Source organism: Schistocerca americana, chromosome 5 (assembly GCF_021461395.2).
Source record: "Schistocerca americana isolate TAMUIC-IGC-003095 chromosome 5, iqSchAmer2.1, whole genome shotgun sequence".
NCBI classification, from domain to species: domain Eukaryota; kingdom Metazoa; phylum Arthropoda; class Insecta; order Orthoptera; family Acrididae; genus Schistocerca; species Schistocerca americana.
This window is the reverse complement of record NC_060123.1, coordinates 277685007-277704391: the sequence shown is the minus strand read 5'-3', so window position 1 is coordinate 277704391 and position 19385 is coordinate 277685007. Positions and strand designations below refer to the sequence as shown.

Sequence of the window (19385 nt, the reverse complement as noted above, 5' to 3'; positions counted from 1 at the left end):
AAGCAATGATCACACGCACGGCACAGCGGACACACCAGGAACCGCGGTGTTGGCCGTCGTATGGCGCTAGCTGCGCAGCATTTGTGCACCGCCTCCGGCAGTGTCAGCCAGTTTGCCGTGGCATACGGAGCTCCATCGCAGTCTTTAACACTGGTAGCATGCCGCGACAGCGTGGACGTGAACCGTATGTGCAGTTGACGGACTTTGAGCGAGGGCGTATAGTGGGCATGCGGGAGGCCGGGTGGACGTACCGCCGAATTGCTCAACACGTGGGGCTTGAGGTCTCCACAGTACATCGATGTAGTCGCCAGTGGTCGGCGGAAGGTGCACGTGCCCGTCGACCTGAGACCGGACCGCAGCGACGCACGGATGCACGCCAAGACCGTAGGATCCTACGCAGTGCCGTAGGGGACCGCACCGCCACTTCCCAGCAAATTAGGGACACTGTTGCTCCTGGGGTATCGGCGAGGACCATTCGCAACCGTCTCCATGAAGCTGGGCTACGGTCCCGCACACCGTTAGGCCGTCTTCCGCTCACGCCCCAACATCGTGCAGCCCGCCTCCAGTGGTGTCGCGACAGGCGTGAATGGAGGGACGAATGGAGACGTGTCGTCTTCAGCGATGAGAGTCGCTTCTGCCTTGGTGCCAATGATGGTCGTATGCGTGTTTGGTGCCGTGCAGGTGAGCGCCACAATCAGGACTACATACGACCGAGGCACACAGGGCCAACACCCGGCATCATGGTGTGGGGAGCGATCTCCTACACTGGCCGTACACCACTGGTGATCGTCGAGGGGACACTGAATAGTGCACGGTACATCCAAACCGTCATCGAACCCATCGTTCTACCATTCCTAGACCGGCAAGGGAACTTGCTGTTCCAACAGGACAATGCACGTCCGCATGTATCCCGTGCCACCCAACGTGCTCTAGAAGGTGTAAGTCAACTACCCTGGCCAGCAAGATCTCCGGATCTGTCCCCCATTGAGCATGTTTGGGACTGGATGAAGCGTCGTCTCACGCGGTCTGCACGTCCAGCACGAACGCTGGTCCAACTGAGGCGCCAGGTGGAAATGGCATGGCAAGCCGTTCCACAGGACTACATCCAGCATCTCTACGATCGTCTCCATGGGAGAATAGCAGCCTGCATTGCTGCGAAAGGTGGATATACACTTTACTAGTGCCGACATTGGGCATGCTCTGTTGCCTGTGTCTATGTGCCTGTGGTTCTGTCAGTGTGATCATGTGATGTATCTGACCCCAGGAATGTGTCAATAAAGTTTCCCCTTCCTGGGACAATGAATTCACGGTGTTCTTATTTCAATTTCCAGGAGTGTACTTACGACCTGGAGAATGAGGTTGTGCAATTAATATTTTTATTCCCCTAAGGATGAGCGATGATTAAATATATATGTTACCAGAAAATAAAAACGCAGTAATTTCATTCTTAAAAATAGTTGAAAGTGCGATTATTTGCTAATTTGAAAACTTCTAAATTCAAGGTTTTCCGGGAGAATTTTGTTTTATTGTACTAGAAAACTATGTCGCAATGCTGCTACAGCATAATTTATTAACACAGTGATTCGACAACATTATCAAATTCAGTGCAAAACCTAAAAGATATCTGTGACCATCCTTTCTTTTCCTATCAGAAAAAAAAAGCCGACAAACGAGCTGTGTCACTTATTGCACACATACGAAAGGTCTTACATTTACCTGTTAGGACTTTTCAACCAGATTCATTCCAGATATCGATTGCAATTTTTCAAGATGGCTATGAAACGCTGCTATAGAACGCGTTATATCACTGCCGGCGATGTATGACATTCAGAATCTGCAGAGCGCTCACGAACTTTAGAAACAACAATATCAACAAGCAGAGTACTTAATATTACAATTTACAATGAACAACCAGTCTTACATATTAATCGCCTCGTATTTCATTGCCGAAATTATTGTACTTAATCTAGCTCAGTCCATGTACTAAGAAGTAGAGTCTGAAATTATACCAGTAAATCATGAAATCCTCCAATTACTCTTACAGAAAAATCATTTAAGCTGCTTGGAGCAATCTGTCGGCACAACGAAACCAATTCTTCTTACTAGGATAGTAAAAGGTAAGGCCTTTTAACGCCATTATAACCATACTTATAGCGAGTTAAACGGTCACTGCGAAATTTGAGCAGCTTTTAAGTCGGTGTAAATGGGCTGGGGAAGTATGACCAGTTATCATTGCACAGTTCTGTTGACTTTTTGACTTAACCATACTAATACAGCTCTATCCTGATACAGCTAAGATTCCAAGCCCAAGAAATTAAGGAGTGCTATCAAATAATTTTTAATTATGACAAAACGAAACTCACCCTCACGAAAGCGATTGCTCCGCCGCTTCTTGTAAGATTCAAGCCTGTAGATTATCATCTCTGTCTCTGCTGAGAATTCTTCGCTGAATGAAGATTATCTGTGACAACGCTTCACGTTTTTATGTATTTTGAAACGGTGCTGCCCAGTTTAACAACCGTGCTATATATGAAAGAAAAGCACGCAACGGCAGTACAACCAAGATGTGACGACAACAGAAGTTATTGGGCTGCAATGAAATAATGTACATAACAATCGATGAAGCAGAAGTGCTCATTTCACGACTGGCAGCTATTCTGCAAAGGTAGATATATGATGTACCGCGTATGTATGTGAAAGACACCTCATAGATTTTTCCTTCCTTTTTCTGTGAAGGCCTGCAGTTTTCAGCTCGGCGGTGTTTCATTAGCATTCGTTTGCGCTTTGCAGTGGTATTTTTCCCATCAAGTCGTCAACAGTTCGGGACTGTGTTCCTAAACCATCATATTTTCTTCTTAGTACATCAGAATCAATATTTAGTATAACGCACTGCCGTGAATACACTTTCCTCCGAGCAGTCATTCATGTCCGACAGCATACGTTAGACTCCATTACAGAAAACCAATAATAACTGATTGATCACATTATCGTAAACTATCGCCACGTTTAACGCACTCGTCTGTAAATTAATCTGACTCTTGCATCAGTTATATTGTTGTGACAAAATTCTGTTTCTTGCATCAAATAGATGTTTATAACGGAGTTCAGATGTAAAGGTATTCCATATAGAAATTTAATTCGCGGCACTTCTCAGTGCGCACACTGTCCTCAATTTTGACCACATTTGGTGCACATACAATCATCAACAGATTAGTTTTGATGATAAATTAACTCCACCCTTACATTTAATCTTACAACAAACTTTTGTTTCGTTTCACTAAGAGAAATTTACAGCGGTATTCCCATGCAAAGGTATTTCAGATAAACATTTAATCCTAACAAGTATGTTACGGTTCTTTTCCATTAAATAATCTTCTTCCTTGTTTTGATACAGTTTCACTCCTCTTCCCCATCAATGAATGCTCGTCTCTTTTAACACGTATATTAAAACTGTATTCCATGAATTTAGTTACAGCACATCGCTTTGCTGCTTCTTACTTGTCGTTGCCGCCGTTACACAGCCGTTGACTGTTCAACAAGTCATTAGAAAAAAATTTCATTTTTCCTTTCTGAGGTCAACAGCATACAAAACAGGTTCGCTGATCCCAATTCAACCTTTGTCCTCCACTGAAGTTACGAGTACCATTCCGTTCATTCATATGAAAAACGTCACGCGTTTAAATTTGCAGGTTTCTCAAGTTAATAACCCCTCCCGTTTGATGTGTCCTGTAAGGAGGGTAGTGGTTGACTCCAACTAACCGCAGTGGTTCTCGTCAACGCGACTTGACGGAAAAGCGGTTCCATCAGAGGAGCAGAGCTTGTTTTTTCAATTCAAGAACAAGCATCTCCTCGGGCGCCATTTACTGGAACAACCAGTTTTTCAATCTGAGGACTGCATGACAGGCTGTGAGTCTGGTGCTTCATTCCATTCGTCCAGTGACCTTCTCCATCCATATGGAACCAGCTCACTGAATAGCTGCCTTTTACTTTAAGCCACTAAGCCCAAGGTTAAATTGATGCTCGGATCTGCGATCTAGAAAATTTAACGAAGCTTCTGTATCTACATCCATACTCTGCAAACGACTGCGAAGTGCATGTCAGAGGTTACTCCCCATTGCAGCCAGTATCAGGGTTTCTTCCGTACCATTCTCATATGCATCGCAGCAAGAATGAGCGCTAGATGCCTCTGTGCGCGCAGTAACTCATCTAATGCTCACATCATGAGCCATACAGTAGCGATACGTACGGAATTGTAGCGTCTACATATCTAGATGTCTCACTTAATAACCATTCTTTAAATTTAGTAAGCGGCCGTAGCTGGCGTTTGTCTTCAGACGCTTGGCGTTTGAGGTTTTTCGTTACACATCCCTGTACACCCCACGTTGAGCCAAAGAAACGTATAATAATTCGTGCTCTCCCTCTTTGTCTATGTTCAGTATCTCTTCTTGCATCATCGCACTAGTGTTTTGGCCCGCCGCTGTGGCCGCGCGGTTCTAGGCGCTTCAGTCCGGAACCGCGCTGCTGCTATAGTCGCAGGATCGAATCCTGCCTCAGGCATGGATGTGTGTGATGTCCTTAGGTTAGTTAGATTGAAGTAGTCCTAAGTCTAGGGGACTGATGACCTCAGATGTTGAGTCCCATAGTGCTTAGAGCCATTTGAACCATTTTGAACTGCTGTTTTGTCAGCAATCTCCTTTCTAGACCAATTAAAGGAGGTCCCCTACCTGCATTATCAACGTTGAACCCATGTGAACTTTCAAATACCCACATATCTGTATGGTGAACGATTCCAGCTGTGGCTCAGTGGTATTGTGGTCATAGGATACCTCACAAAGAAAGACACAATTCTTGAGAAGTACACTGAATTGAAGAAAAGTCATTGGACAGCGATAAACACCTATACTAATGTCAGTGGATTGGCGGAGCTGTCATTTGCACTCAGGCGATTCATCTGAAAAGGTTTCCGACGTGATTACGGGCACACGACGGGACTTAACAGATTTCGAACATGAAACAGTAGTTGGAGCTAGATGCATGGAAGATTTCATTTCAGTAACCGTTAAGGAATTCAGTACTCCGAAATCTACAGTGTCAGTAGTGTGCTGAGAATACCAAGTTTTAGGAATTGCCTCTCACCACGGAGAAAGCAGTGGCCGACAGCCTTCACTTAACGACAGAGCGCAGTGGCGTTTGCGTAGAGTTGTCATGCTAACAGACAAGCAACTATGAGTGAAGTAACCACAGAACTCACTGTGGGGCATAACGACGAACGTATCCGTTAGGACAGCGCTTCAAAATTTGGCGTTGGTGGGCTATGGAAGCAGACAACCGATGCGAGCGCCTTTGCTAACAGCACGACATCGCGTGGAGCGCCTCTCCGAGCCTCGTGACCGTATCTGTTGGACCTTAGACGACCGCAAAACTATACCCTCATCAGATATGCCCCTTTTAAGTTAGTAAGAGCTTATGGTAGGGTTCGAGTGTGACGCAGATCGTACGAAGCCACGGACCCAGCTGTCAACAAGGTATTGTACAAGCTGTTGGTGGCTCCATAATGGTGTGAGCTGTGTTTCTAAGGAATGAACTGGGGTTCCTGGTCCAGTTGAACCGATCACTGACTGGTAATAGTCATGTTCGGCTACTAGCCATTTATGGTCTTCATGTTCACACGACAATGCGCCATGTCACTAGGCCACAGTTGTTGGCGACTGGTTTGAAGATCTTTCTGGATACTTCAGTTGAATGATTTGGCCACTCAGATAGCCCTACGTGAATCTCATCAAACATTTATGGGACATAATCGAAACGTTAATTCGTGCACGGAATCCTGCACCAATAACACCTTAGCAATTATGGACGGCTATAGAGGCAGCATGGTCCAATATTTCAGCAGGCGACTTCCAAGGACTTGTTGAATGTTGAGTTCACGTCACGTCGACTCGCTGCACTTCACTGGGTATAAATGGTTCAAATGTCTCTGAGCACTATGGGACTTAACATCTGAGGTCATCAGTCCCCTAGAACTCAGAACTACTTAAAACTAACTAACCCAAAGACATCACACACATCCATGCCCGAGGCAGGATTCGAACCTGCGACCGTAGCGGTCGCGCGGTTCCAGACTGACGCGCATAGAACCGCTCGGCCACACCGACCGGCCACTGGGTATAGCGAGGTCCGACACAATATTAGGAAGTATGTCATGATTTTTGTCACCTCAGTGTACAGTTATTACGAGGGGCAAGAAAGATACTTGGTAACAGGTCCACAGAAAGACGCACAAAATCGTAGGTGAATTACTTTAGAAGATAGTAGTACATCAGGAGGAGCTTTCCCTGCTGTACTCTGAAGTTCGAACTGGCTATTTGGATCGCCAACCTTCGCTACCAGGCGCTATTTTAAGAAGAAGAAGTAACTGATCACATTTCCAGAACAATACCTCCAAAAATGAAACTGTCGTGAACTACAGTAAGACCTTGTGAAATACGAACGTCCCCCGCCCTTCATGGGCCATTTTCGCTTAGTACAGTTCGTGCAGTGTTATTACAGAAAAAATTCGTTAACAATGGAATGGAGAACGCGAGCCTCAACAATGTAAACTTCATATAATGGTGATTGTTACGAGTAGTTCCTTGAGTCGCAAGCTACCTGGTGGACACACTCGGTTTCTCGCCAGATACATGCAAGTAGTAATTAATGTCTGTCTGTATATTTTTAATATCGTGTTTTAATATGTAGCTGTATTCAAGAACTGGATTCTTTCGTAGATCAACGTACGTTAGTTGGGTCCCACACAAAATCAAAATTTGTTTTCTGACACCCGTAGTCCAGTGGTAGCGTCTTTAGTTAGCAATCAAAACGTCCTCAGTTCCGAATTCGAGCCCCACCACCGCTTAAGTTTTATGAAAATCATCAACAATGGCGGCCGAAGGCTTCGGGCCTAAGAAGTCAGCCTCATTCAGCCAACGGCTTTGGCAAAGAGGGCGGAGGAGCAAACAGAGCTTCAGGGCATTCTCTTGCGTGAAGGTGGAAGAATCAGCAATGATCAACAGCATGAGGAAGCAGAAGGCAATGGAAACCACTGCATTAGTGTATCCACAGGTCTTGTGACCTGTAATTAAAAAAAATGTCTTATACATTGGAAAAATATTCCAGACTAGTCTCCTATTTGGATCTCCGGGAGTGGACTGCCAAGGAGAAGGTGACCTTGAAAAGATATTGAATAACGTACTAAGGGATAACGCTCTACCAGTCGGGGCGAAGAATGTAAGAAATTTGAATGTGGTAGTGAAGCTACAAAACCTTAAAAGGGAAATGCTAAGCTTCAATCTAGATTTCGTGGGCTTCAGTGAAGTGAAATGGGAAGAAGACATGGATTTCTGGTTAGATGAGTATAAGATAATATCAACAGCACGAGTAAATGGTATAACGGGAGTAACATTCATTCTAAACAGGAATGTAGATCATAGTATGAGTTATTGTGAATAGTTCAGTGATAGGGTTGATCTCATCAGAATCGCCAACAAATCAACACCGACAACGTAGTTCAGACAAACATACAGACTTCGAAAGCTGAAGATAAAAGTGTATGAGGATATTGAATGGATAATTCAGTACGTGAAGGGACATGAAAATCTAATAGTCATGGAGGACTGGAATGCAATTCTAGGGGAGGGAGCAGAAGAAAGGGTTATTGGAGAATTTAGGCTTGGTAATAGGAATGAGAGAGGAGAAAGACTAATTGAGTTCTGCAATAAATTTCAGAGGCTGATACTGTATTCGAGGATCACGAGAGGAGGAGTTATACTTGAAAAAGGCCGGAAGATACGATAAAATTTCAGGTTAGATTACAGATAGTGGACTGTAAGGATCACCCCCGAGCAGATATAGTCAGACCACACTTTAGTAATGATGAAGAGTAGGCTGAAGTTTAAAATACTAGTCAGGAAGAATCAATGCACAAAGAAGTGGAACATGGAAGTACTAAGGAATAAAGAGAAACTCTTCAAATTCTCTAAGAGTACAGATACTGGAATAAGTAATGACTCAGTAGGCAGTTCAGTTGAAGAGGAATGGACATCTCTAGAAACGGTAATCCCAGAAGTAGGAAAGATAAAACATAGGTACAAAGGAGATAGCTGCGAAGAAACCATGTAAAACTTAAGAAATACTTCAGCTGATCGATGAACGAAGGAAGTACAAAAATTTTCAGGGAAATTCAGGAATACAAGAATACAAGTCGGTGAGGACTGAAATAAATAGGGAAGTGCAGGGACGCAAAGACGAAATTACTGCAAGAAAAATGTGAAAAAACAAAAAAGAAATGATTGTCGAAAGGACTGACTCAGCAAACAGGAAAGTAAAAACAACCTTCGGTGAAATTAAAAGCAACCGTGGTTACATTAAGAGTGCAACTGGAATGGCACTGTTAAATGCAGAGGAGATAGCAGATAGGTGGAAAGCGTACGGTAAAGACCTCTATGAGGCGAAGACTTATCTAATGACGTGATAGAAGAAGAAATAGGAGACGATATAGAAAAATAGGTGAACCATTATTAGAGTCAGAATTTGAAAGCGCTTTGGAAGACTTAAGATCAAAAAAAAAAAAAAAAAAAATGGTTCAAATGGCTATGAGCACTATGGGACTTAACATCTGAGGCCATCAGTCCCCTAGAACTTAGAGCTACTTAAGCCTAATTAACCTAAGGACATAACACACATCCATGACCGAGGCAGGATTCGAACATGTGACAGTAGCGGTCTCGCGGTTCCGGACTGATGCGCCTAGAACCGCTCGGCCACACCGGCCGGCACTTAAGATCCAAGAAGGCAGAAGAAACAGAAGACATTCCAGCAGAATTTCTGTAATAGTTGGTGGGGGGGGGGGGGGAGCGGCATCAAAATGACTATTCACATTGCATTGCCGTCTGGAATATATGTTGTATGAGTCTGGCGATGCACCACCTGTTTTTCGAAATATCATCCACACAGTTCCAAAGATTGCAATAGCCGACAAGTGCGAGAATTATCGCACAATCAGCTTAACAGTTCATGCATCCAAGTTGCTGACAATAACGATATATGGAAGAATGAAAAAGAAAATTGAGGATGTGTTAAACGACGACCAGTTTGGCTTTAGGAAAGGTAAAGGCACCAGAGAGGCAATTCTGACGTTGCCGTTGATAATAGTAGCTAGACTGAAGGAAACTCAAAATACGTTCATAGGATTTGTCGCTCTGGAATAGCGTTCGAGAATGTAAAGTGGTGCAAGATGATCGAACGTCTGAGAAAAATAGCGGTGAGCTGCAGGGAAAGACGGGTAAGATACAATTTGTACAAGGGCCAAGAGGGAACAGTAAGTGTTCCGGCGTAACGTCAAGCGCCGGCACGACGATCAAGAACGGAAGTGCAGAGAGGGCTGTGAGACATCAGCCAAAAGTACGCTGACGAACCGGACACTAAGGCAGGAGCAGCATCTACAAGAAGAGAACACAAGCGCCACGCCGCGGCCGGAGTGGAAGTAGAGCCGTCATATAAACGCTACAGCAGTAACTTACGAATTGTATTATTTTGCTTGCATTGAAATTGTATCTACCAAAGGACATTGATTATTTGCATGTCGCCATTTGCTTGCGAAACACCTTTGTGAACACGTAAAGTTAAGTATTGTCAATTTATCTTCACAGTCATTTGCAGAGTATGGATGTAGATACAGAATCAGCGTTAAATTTTCTAGATCACAGATCCGAGCATCAATTTTACCTTGATCTTAGTGGTTTAAGGCAACGGCCTTGCCGCAGTGGATACACCGGTTCCCGTCAGATCACCGAAGGTAAGCGCTGTCGGGCGTGGCCGGCACTTGGATGGGTGACCATCCGGGCCGTCATGCGCTGTTGCCATTTTTCGGGGTGCACTCAGCCTCGTGATGCCAATTGAGGAGCTACTCGACCGAATAGTAGCGGCTCCGGTCAAAGAAAACCATCATAACGACTGGGAGAGCGGTGTGCTGACCACACGCCCCTCCTATCCGCATCCTCAGCTGAGGATGACACGGCAGTCGGATGGTCCCGATGGGCCACTTGTGGCCTGACGACAGAGTGCTTTTAGTGGTTTGAAGTAAATTTTGCAATTAACTTACCTTTTTCTACATTTAAAGCCCGCTCCCATTCATCACACCAACTAGAGTCATCTTGTATCTTCCTACAGTCATTCAACTTCGACGCCTTCGCTTACGCCACCATCAGCAAACAACCGCAGATTGTTGCCCACCATGTCCGCCAGATCATTTATGTATGTAGAAAGTAATAACTGTCCTATCACACTTCCCTGTGGCACTCCTGAAGATACTCCTCCGATGAAAACTCGCCGTCGACGAAACATATTGGGTTCTATCACTTAAGAAGTCTTCGACACACTCACATATCCAGGCACCTCCGTTAACATTCTGCAGTGGGATACCGTCTCAAATGCTTTTCGGAATTCTAAAAATATTGAATCGGCCTGTTGTCCTTCATCCATAGTTCGGAGTATATCATGTGAGAAAACAGCAAGCTGAGTTTCACACGGGCGATGATTTCTAAAACCATGCTGATTCGTGAACATAAGCTTTTCGTTCTCTAGGAAATGTATTGCATTCAAACTCAGAATATGTTCTATAATTCTGCAGCAAATCGACGTTAAGGATATTGGTCTGTAATTATGCGTGTCCTTTCTTTCACCCTTCTTACGCACAGGAGTCACCTGCGCTTCCTTCAGCTGCTTGGAACTTTGGACAGGACGAGAGATTCGCGATACGTGAAGGCTAAGAAAGGGGCGAGTGAAGTGGAGTACTCTTTGCAGAACCGGACTGGAGTTCTATCCGGACCTGGCGGCTTGTTTATTTTCAACTCTTTTTGTAGTTTTTCTACGCCAGGGATGCCTATTAAAATGTCGTCCATACGGGAGTCTGTGCGATGGTCAAACGACGGCATGTTTGTACGATTATCTTGAGTGAACGATTTCTTACACGTGAAATTTGAAACTTCGGTTTTCGTTTTGCTCTCTTTTACTGCCACACCAGACTGGTTAACGAGTGCCTGGATGGAAGCCATCGACCCGCTTAACGATTTTGCATAGGACCAGGATTTTCTCAGGGTCTCGACCAGATATTTCGCTAGTATCATACTAGTTGGTAATCATTGTGTGCTCCGCGCATAGATCTGTTCACAGAAACACGAATATTTATTCATTTCCGCCTGTAGTCATTTCCGCGACCTCTTTTGAAGCGACAGTGCAACTATCTTTGCTTCCTCAGCGTTTTCCAAAGTTCGCTGCTAAACCACAATGGGTCGTTTCCGTCCTTAATCCACTTACTAGGACATACTTGTCCAGAGCACGATTTACAATTTGCTTTAACTTTGCCCGAAATTCGTTTATGTCCATCGAACTGGAACTAAATGATTGCAGTTCATTGTCTGACATGCTAACAACTGTTTATCTACTTTCTCTAGCAAAATACTCTCTTAGCCTTCTCGACTGATTTATTAACTTTCGTGACCACGGTCGGTATGGTAACATCATGATCATTGATCCCCATCTCTGTACCGACGCTGTCGGTAACTTCTCTCCTGTTTGTATCTACAAGGTCTAAGATATTTCCGTTGAGTGTGGGCTGTCGAACAAGCTGCTCAAGACAGTTTTCGGAAAAAAGTGTTCAAAAGTACCACGCAAGAGTGTCTGTCTGTCTTCAGTTCCCTTTCCTGAGCGCATACTCAGCTGAACTATTTGATTGCATGAATGAGTGTAGATTACCAAAACCACACTCGAATCAATGGACTTTGGAACCGGCTACAATTGTCCTTTGTCTGTGCTGCACGTGTTTATCATACTTTACACAATCAGAGGCAGAGAATGACAGCTGTGCTAGATGAAAATCCTGCTCGTCGTCTGTGAGCATGAGTCTGGATAACTGGAACGATGTGTTCTCTCCCGAAGCCTCAGAAGAAGACTTTCCGTTCATCGCTCCTGTCTAGAACGTCCCTTGTCTCCTCGTTTTCTTCCTTTTTGCCTAAACATGCTTTAGATTAGCAAACAGCAGCAGATCTTGCGAGCACCAACCAACTGAATCTCTCCTAGTGAGCCAGCACCCTCCGCTCCGTTCCATACATAATTTATTCATTGTTAACCAGTTGAGTGCTGGAGCTGAGAAGTAGCGAGAACATTACTTCCACTCATTGCCCCTTCTCGTGTCTCCGCCAATGAGACTTCGTGCATGTAGGTACTTATGGTTGTCGTTCTCCTACTCCTTTCATTATCTGGGAAACTAATCACATCTGCTCTGAAAATTTTTTTGGCATTAATTAAATGCTTCATCAAAGGACTTGGAAGAGCAGTTGAACGGAATGGACAGTGTCTTGAAACGAGGATATAAGATGAACATCAACAGAAGCAAAATGAGGATTATGGAATGTAGTCGAATTAAGTCGGGTGATGCTGAGGGAATTAGATTAGGAAATGAGACACTTAAAGTAGTAAATGAGTTATGCTATTTGGGGAGCAAAACAACTGATGATGGTCGAAGTAGAGAGGATATAAAATGTAGACTGGCAATGGCAAGGAAAGCGTTTCCGAAGAAGAGAAATTTGTTAACTTCGAGTATAGATTTAAGTGTCAGGAAGTCGTTTCTGAAAGTATTAGTATGGAGTGTAGCCATGTATGGAAGTGAAACATGGACGATAAATAGTTTGGACAAGAAGAGAATAGAAGCTTTCGAAATGTGGTGCTACAGAAGAATGCTGAAGATAAGGTGGGTAGATCACGTAACTAATGAGGAGGTATTGAATAGAATTGTGGAGAAGAGGAGTTTGTGGCACAACTTGACTAGAAGAAGGGATCGGTTTGTAGGACATGTTGTGAGGCATCACGGGATCACCAATTTAGTATTGGAAGGCAATGTGGAGGGTAAAAATTGTAGAGGGAGACCAAGAGATGAATACACTAAGCAGATTCAGAAGGATGTAGGTTGCAGTAGGTACTGGGAGATGAAGAAATTTGCACAGGATAGAGTAGCATGGAGACCTGCATCAAACCAGTCTCAGGACTGAAGACCACAACAACATTAAATGCTTGGAGAGACCTTGGCGCAAAAGTGAGCTCCTCAGAGCGTGGCGTGTCACCTCATCCCTTAGACCTTCACTTTTGGAAAGCATTCTTTCGACTGCTTTTCTGAATGCAGTTTTACAACCTGGACTGTTCGGCCCTCAGGTCTCCCACTGCCCACAACACTGGCACGGAACGCCGTCCCAGAACCCGTCCTGCCGTGGGCCCTGGCTTCCAGAGCTAACACATTTAGGATGCGCTTGCCATTTTACCCCTGTAGCAATTCATGTTCCCACAGCCAGAAAGCAGAGTCAGCTCGACAAAAAAATTAGAAATTTCCTCCCGCCACAGAGATAAATGAAACAAGAAGTACTAGTTAGTTTTGCAGCCACTGGTATTTACTTTAATTATCTGCATACTCTCCTGATTACTTGGGATTAGGTTTAATTGCCTTATTGAACTGAAGCGATTATTAATTAGGCTACAGAGCGGGTTTGGCAGAAAGTCCATCTGTAACAGATGGTCAAACTCTTCTTGATACTGCGCTACCGCTTATTTTACCGTTTGTCTTAAAACGTGTGTAACATTCATGTCCGTTGGCATGTTGTTTTACTGTCCTTCCAGTTTCGTCAATATGTGCTTTGCTACAACCGCACTCACTTCAATACTCGTACAGTATGGAAATGGTCGGGCACGTCTGTTACAGGTCGGAAGAAGCCTTTTGTCTTGTGCTGACCGAAAAAGGTAGGTCTTCAGCCATTCCCTCACAGGATTCCGCTTATGAAGTCAGTTACTCGTCGCAAACGGTAGCCTTACTGAACATGCAGGAGGTTCTTCCTTCTTCTTGTAAACCGCGAACACCACTCAGGCGTTTTGCATTATTCCCGTACCGAACGGCCGATTGTTGCCAACAGATCAGTACAAGGAGCGAACTACGTTGGTGGGTCTTGTGGTCAGCGTGTCACCAGTCCCTCCAATCCGGATTGCCATTAGATGAATCCTGATCTTGGTGCTGCTTCTTTTTCCAGCAGCTCTCATTTGAGCACACGAGGCTGTGCGTAGCCCATTCTGGACCTCCGTACCTCAGAAAAATCTAATGAGGTGTCGAGAACTGATCCCCGGACCTTCCACACCAACGAAAACGTCGCTAACCATTCCGTTCTTCTTGACTGCATTACTATGACTATGTACAAGAAGGCCTTGTTTGTGGAAAAGTCACTATAACTGGATGTCAGTATCTCGCTAGCCTTTTGAAAGGAAACGCGACACTATGCTTGTGCCTGTAATTACGTAATGTGCAACCTGTGTAAAACGTAAAGTATAATAACATAAATGAACATACGTATGTAGTATAATTAGACGTAACGAAGTAAACACGAACCCACAACATAGACAAGAAGTGCCCTTCGGAGAGACGACGCTCCTCTCCCGCTTATGGCGTGGACAAATGGAGAAAGAAATTGCAATAACAAGTAGTACTGCCATACTTCATGCACAGACCAGGTAGAGTTAGTCTCACGACATACATAACAGTGGTAACAATAGTAGAACAGAATAAGCTAATTCAAGTGAGACAGACCAGTAGTGTTTACCAAAGGCTTCCCACTTGAAATAGCCGGCTAAAGGGACCGCTTTTATTATCAAAATTTTTCCTTCGTCTATTAATTTCTTTATACGGATATAGTAAAATTTGTTATCCTTCCCCAAAATTTACATCATGTATCAATTGTTTTTTTGTTAATAATGTAAAAGACAAGAAAAATAACTGCACTGAGAGAACCTGCATAAAATGACGGAGAAGTCTGTTTCTGCAGCTTGTTGCTAGTTTCTAGTAGCAAACGACCCACCAGAGTTACCAGTGTGGTGGGCAACACTGTAAGGTTAATAAATACACAAATTTTGTAAATAAAAACATCCTTTTTACTGCGGTAATGTATTTTATTTGTTCCAGGCTCGATTCGTCTTTAACTTTAAGGCGTCTTCAGTGCAATCTAGCACGATACTTTTTTGTTTTGATGTGGGGAGAGGAAACGGAGATCCCAAAAACTCGAATAGCTGTAAGTAATCATTTATTTACGTAAAAAACAAGACGTGTACTGTTTTATAATCTACAAATATCGCATATCAAAACAAAACTGTATCATTCTATATTCCACTGAAGATGCCTTAAAGTAAAAGGCGAAACACATCTGGAACAAATAAAATACTCAGCAGTAAAGAAGTCTTTTTTTTCCAAAACGTTTATTTCTGCGCTTGCTGGCCACGCAAACAAACTTATTAAATAAGTTTTGAGCCATCCAGGGACACTGTTAGATTAATAAGCAAGATCCCAGCGGAGGGTCAAAAATGGCTCTGAGCGCTATGGGACTCAACATCTGAGGTCATCAGTCCCCTAGAACTTAGAACTACTTAAACGTAACTGACCTAAGGACATCACACACATCCATGTCCGAGGCAGGATTCGAACCTGCGACCGTAGCAGTCGCGCGGTTCCGGACTGAACTGCCTAGAACCGCTCGGTCACAGCGGCCGGCTCCCAGGGAAGGGATAGAAGCTTCGAGCACTGAAGAAGCCAGATGAGGAATTTGGTGCGGCTTTGCGCCTATAAGGATTTTATCATCAACGTTCTTCATGTAGCATTTCACGGGCTGATTTCGCAAATTTAGGCATAAGTTAACGAGGCGAAAGGGGCGTGGGATGGTGGACGACTACACTATTATTCTGGCACACGACGCACCATGTGTTCTCCGCAATAGACCAGACTGTTCTTTACGGACAAAAGATGTTAAATTTTCGTTCTCTTTCTCGCATTCTAATCGAGGCTGCTTGCATAAGCAAGTTTTACAAACCAGAGAGATACCTGCAAAGACGCGTCCTTCAAATATCGTTCGGTTAACAGTGCAGCGCTCCGAGCTCTCTTATTGCATATTAAGAGGGCGGCCCTGTTTCCAGAAGGACGTGACGCGATTCAAAGAGTAAACTAATTACGCAGCATTTAAATACTGAACCGCAGCGTCCGTGGTCGGCGGTGAGGCGTGCAGGCGCGAAAACAGTGGCGGCGGGAAGGAGGGTCGGACGACAAGTCCCGACCGCACTTGTGCGCCCAGGGCAGCTTCGTTTGAATGCGCATTCGTGATGCAGGCCGGGCCGCGCTACCTTGGGCGTTTTCCCGAGACCGCTTTCATTAGGCGCCTGTTCGGAAACGCGCAAAAAGAAGAGATCAAACTTCCCGACGGGGAGCGACAGTTGTTAGTGGAAAAGGAATTGCGTGCGCGTAATGGGCTTGCCGGTAAATTATTCAACATCTGTTCTTTCACTGAGCCCCGAGCCGCGACTGACAGATGTTATCTAAGTTATAGAGATCGTTTTGTCTGTATTATACTTAAATAGGAGGGCAGGCACTCGAGAGGAAAATAGAGCAGACGGCGCACCTGAAACATGACCTGCTGTAGATCACTCTTTGTAACCATTATAATTTGCCAGAAAGGGTTCAAACCCACTTTTATCTTGCGTGCAATTCCTAATTTATCTTACACTCCTTTCCATCCGTTCCACTCTTAAGTACAGGATTTGTCTGAAAGACAGAACTGTCTGTAGAAAACGATCCCAGAAATGATAGGCAAAAAATTTGCTAAGCTCTTCACCCAACTACACACTGAAATACAGTACGAAAATTTGCTTCGCCTCCTTCGACAAGATGTAATCCGACAGCGAATGAGCTCCTCTCTTGACCATGATGCTCCACATAACCCTGCAGTACAGATGCGATCGTCCAGGTTGGAAAAAAGGTCAGGTCTCTCCCATCCGCAAAACTTGAAGCAGAACTAATTCTCAGAACTGCCGCCCTTTATTACGCGCCTTGCTTTATAGGAAAATATGAATTCAAGTGCAGAGATTTCCATACCCCACTGTCACATCAATGAACACGGCTATATCGGAAAACATCTTATTTCTACACCTATCAATTCTTCATATTTCTGCCACAATCATTATTGTATTTAGCGCCATTATTTTTTTCATTATTTTTATTATTACTATTATCACCATTAGTGGCAGCAGCTGCAGCAGTACAAGTACTGCTAGTATTAACTTTATTAGTTCGTAGTCAGTATAATTTATTCATATTGCCTTTTCAGACATTCAGATCATCTTACTACTAGTTGTCGTATCAAAATTCTTATTTCTCAGGTAACTGTGATATATAAAAGGTACTGCATATGTGAAACCATTGTCTGAAATGAGAGAGGGCCTCATGGTCCTAATCAGATCAGGTTAAATAAATGAATCCAGGCTTCAAGACTTTGTAACTAAAAGTCTAAGAAGCCGACGATGCCTAGGGTATTGGATGGGTCACAGGTGGCGGATAGTGAATGTTCCATCACATACGGTGGACAGCTGCGAATACAGAATGAAAAGTACCGCACCATGGCAGAAGAAAACGAAATCCACTTTGCGTATGTCTTGTAGCAAGCGGCAAAGAGGTCAGCGTCTGTTCACCAATGGTGCGGCTTAAATTTGTATTCCGGCGCTAGCCCTTCCTGTCTTAATACTCCTCCGTTCTCTCAATGAATCTAATCAACCCCACCTGATTGCAGGTACAATCATAATGGAGCATTTTGGTACTCACAATATTACCCCAGTTGGTCAATCCACCGCGCAACTGGTCTTTCGGATTCTGGGGCGACCATATCAAAATGCAATGTGATTCAACAGAGGAAGTCGGAGTCCTCTAGCCAAATTAAAATCAAAATAAGTATTTAACATACAAACACTTTTGCAACTAAGTAAATTTCGTAAATTGAGAGATACATTAAAAGAACAGCAGTTCCAGATTTTGGCACTTCAAGAAACACGAATGACGGACAATAACACCATGGATTTTGGTAGTTATCGTCTTTTTAAAAGTAAAACTGACAAAAGCGTACTTAATAATACACCACACCTGGGAGTTGCTTTTGCAGTCTCCAAAAATATTTTAAATTCAATAACGGAGGTAAAACCCGTTAATAATAGAACAATGACAAATTCTCTTAAATGTACAAATGAAGCAGACAATTTAATAAATGCCCATATGCCAGTCAATGAGGATAACCGTAAAAAAATCTGAAGAAGTTGATGAAGCTTGAGAAACGTTAGAAAGCATCGTCTCGAAAATTCCCGCAAACCACGCTAAAAACTTAATGGGCGATTTTAATGCTCAATTAGGTAAAGACAAAAAATATAAGAAATCGGTGAGTGGATTTCCTGCGCATAAATGGACAAGCAAAAATGGCCAAAGACTTGTTAAAACGTGCACAAATTTTAACCTTAAAATCATGTCAACACATTTTAAAAACAACCCTTCTAAACAAAAACTTGGCGGGCTCCCAATACATTTTTTGGGGAGTTTCAAGTCGTTCGTGTAGCAATTTCATACCTTAACAACAAAGAAATTTTAAATGTCCAAGTTAGGAAAGGGGCTAATATTGATTCTGACCATTATTTAACGCGAACTCAAACTCAAAAACTCTTCAAAACAAAAGAAATTATCCCAAAGTTTGACACTGCTTAAATAATCCCAACTCTAGCAGGCAAACTTGACAAAAAACAATCCAACAATTGGCAAAGTCTAAAAGAAAAGTTCATCAAAACAGCACAAAATTTAATTCCGTTTCGAAAGAAACAAGAAACACCCTTGGTGGAACGCGAATAGTGAAACAGCAGCTAAGTCTAGGCATGAAGCATTCAAAAACTGGAGTAGTAACAACACTGAAAATATGTACAACACTTTTCTAACTGTAAGAAAAGAAATTTCTAAATTAATCCGACTGACTAAAAGCAACTACGAAATTGTCAGACTTATAGAAATCCACAAGAACAATACGAGAAACTTTTATAAAACATTCGAGACAAAACTAACCGATTACCAACCTCAAAGTCTTTGCTACAAGAATGAAAATTGCAGTTTGGGTCTTAACAACCAGGAAAATTCTAAGGTACTTGCTACTTATTTTGAAAAACTATTAAACTGTCCAGAACCAGCGAATAAATTCCAACAGCAAACTAGTAACACCAACCCTAAATCTAAATAACCTGCCGAAATCGAAATAATTAAACAAATTAAGAGACTAAAAAAATGAAGAATCTGGAGAAGTAGGCATAATTGCAGAACTACTAAAATCAGCTTGTTATAACACTATAAAAGAGGTCACTCAACTAACAGGACATATCTGGTAAAGTGAAAAAATACCCGAGGACTGGAAAACTGCCCTAATTCATCCACAGAATAAAAATGGGGATAGTACCGATATTAATAATTGCCGAGGAAT

The 19385-nt window shown here is 43.3% G+C and overlaps 1 pseudogene; it reads left to right on the top strand.

Annotated features, from left to right (window-relative positions):
* Positions 1-9781: 9781 nt before the first annotated feature.
* LOC124617016 lies at positions 9782-9899 on the top strand (annotated as a pseudogene).
* The last annotated feature ends 9486 nt before the right edge of the window (positions 9900-19385 follow it).